Raw genomic sequence first — 2,500 nt, forward strand, 5'->3', positions numbered from 1 at the left:
TATTCAATAAAGCAATCCGGCAGGCCATGAGCCCTCAGCACAGGGCGAAGGGCAGCATGATCTACCGAATCGAATGCTTTAGAAACGTCGATCGACGCCACAAAGACAGAGCGACAGGAGCGAACTGCGTCGGTGAGAGCTGTGTCCAAGATGAAGGTGTTTTCCAACATCCCATCCCGGGGGATGAATGCCCGCTGACGTTCGTCCACAGCACATGCGCGCATCAGGCGTGACGCGAGAACCTTGTGAAAGGTCCGCGCCAGCACCGAGCAGACCGTAATGGGGCGAAAGTCAGCGGGGGATGTTGGTGCAGCCGTTTTGGGGAGAAGGGACGTCCGCGCGCGAAGTAGACGCTCCGGAAGGGCGCGGGCCAGAAGGAAGAGATTCATCAGTTTCACCAGGACTTCGTGCGGCAGGCGCCGCAGCTCCGCTGGGGTTAGGCCGTCCGGTCCGGCTGCTGATCCCCTGGGCGGCAAGGCGGCAGCGACCTCCTCAAGTGTGACCGGGCCCCATAGGCACTCAACAGCGACAGGCTGCGAGTGCGGGAGGAGGCGGTCACGGATGAAGCCCGCGGTCGAGATGGGCTTCTTAGTGAAGAGGTCCGCCCAGAAGTCCAGCAGACCTGGGATGACAGGTGGCGGCTGCAGCAGGGTGCCATCCAGGAGGCCGCGCACGCAACGTGCACGCGACCTTCGGAAGGCATCCTGCGTTCTTGCGTATTCCCAGCGGCGCCGCTTGCGCTTCTGCAGCGGCGGAGCGGCAGGCGGCCGCTTAGATGGTTGGCGCGGCCACTGTGTCCTGGTGATCGATCTCTCCCCTCTGGACCCGACCGACGCAAGGGCATCCGGGAGCATGCCCAGGATGACATCGGGCGGCGTGCCCCGCCCCAGACCAATGACTCGATCCAGAGCAGAGAAACGCTGGGCGGAAGCAGGTAGTCCCGCCAGATGCTCCCAGATGGCGGCGTCAGTCGGCCCCTCCGGCGGCGGCCCGGTGGTGTCGGCCGCGAAGTCCTCGGCTGCGTCGTCGGACGGCGCAGCGGCATCGCCCGCATCGGGCGGCGGAGTCGCCGCACCCCGGCGGGACGCCGGCTCTTCCCCCCGACCGAGCTCAAGTGCATCCATGAATTGGCGGACAAGCTGCTTGTGGGCAGCTTTCCGCCGTTGGCACTTGATTGCTTCAAGCGTTCGGTCGGGGAACATGCTAGTTAGCTCCTGGTTGACAAAGAAGAACCGTGCGTCCCTCTCGAGGAACAGTTCGGCCTCCGCCTTGGCGAGCGATAGGACTTCTTCCTCCGTCCACCTCGCGCGATGCCTCTCCGTGACGATCTCCGCGTTGGCGGCCGCTAGATGTTGGCGGCGGCGATGGACCCCGAGACCGTTTTTGGTCGTGAAGCTGCGGTGACACTCACTGCAGGTATAGGCTGCAACAGTTACAGAATCTACGGCACGGCCGGTAGGCCGGCTAGGTGCTGGGGAAGCTGGGGTGGCGCCTTCAGCGGAAGGGCCACCACTCGTGTTTTCTTGTGTGCTGCCCCCAACTAATAGGTATAATGCGAGGGGGGGCTGGTAACCCCCCCAAGCCCCTGGTGCGGTCTTCTACTCTGCGAAATCAGCGGGCCCACGTGAAGGGGAGAAGACCGCAGGAGAGGAGAGGCTATGAGGGCTAGGCCCATGTATTGCGCATCACTCTCCCTGTAACTTAAGAGAGTCATAGTTACTCCCGCCGTTTACCCGCGCTTGCTTGAATTTCTTCACGTTGACATTCAGAGCACTGGGCAGAAATCACATTGCGTCAACACCCGCTAGGGCCATCGCAATGCTTTGTTTTAATTAGACAGTCGGATTCCCCCAGTCCGTGCCAGTTCTGAGTTGATCGTTGAATGGCGGCCGAAGAGAATCCGCGCACCCGCGCGCCCCCGGAGGAGCACGCTAAGGCGGACGCGGCCTCGCAGCAAGGAAGATCCGTGGGAGGCCAAGGCACGGGACCGAGCTCGGATCCTGCACGCAGGTTGAAGCACCGGGGCGCGAACGCCGCACAGGCGCGCGCATCCTGCACCGCCGGCCAGCACGAGGCCGACCAACGGCGAGAGCAGACCACACCCGCGCTAAACGCCCGCACTTACCGGCACCCCTACGGCACTCACCTCGCCCAGGCCCGGCACGTTAGCGCTGACCCACTTCCCGACCAAGCCCGACACGCCCCGATCCTCAGAGCCAATCCTTATCCCGAAGTTACGGATCCAATTTGCCGACTTCCCTTACCTACATTATTCTATCGACTAGAGGCTCTTCACCTTGGAGACCTGCTGCGGATATGGGTACGAACCGGCGCGACACCTCCACGTGGCCCTCTCCCGGATTTTCAAGGTCCGAGGGGAAGATCGGGACACCGCCGCAACTGCGGTGCTCTTCGCGTTCCAAACCCTATCTCCCTGCTAGAGGATTCCAGGGAACTCGAACGCTCATGCAGAAAAGAAAACTCTTCCCCGATCTCCCGA

At 62.6% G+C, this 2,500-nt stretch overlaps 1 pseudogene; it reads right to left on the minus strand.

Annotated features, from left to right (window-relative positions):
- LOC126197818 (large subunit ribosomal RNA) overlaps positions 1 to 2,500 on the minus strand; it is a 7,827-nt pseudogene that overhangs the window by 3,243 nt on the left and 2,084 nt on the right.

This window comes from Schistocerca nitens, chromosome 7 (genome assembly GCF_023898315.1).
Source record: "Schistocerca nitens isolate TAMUIC-IGC-003100 chromosome 7, iqSchNite1.1, whole genome shotgun sequence".
NCBI classification, from domain to species: domain Eukaryota; kingdom Metazoa; phylum Arthropoda; class Insecta; order Orthoptera; family Acrididae; genus Schistocerca; species Schistocerca nitens.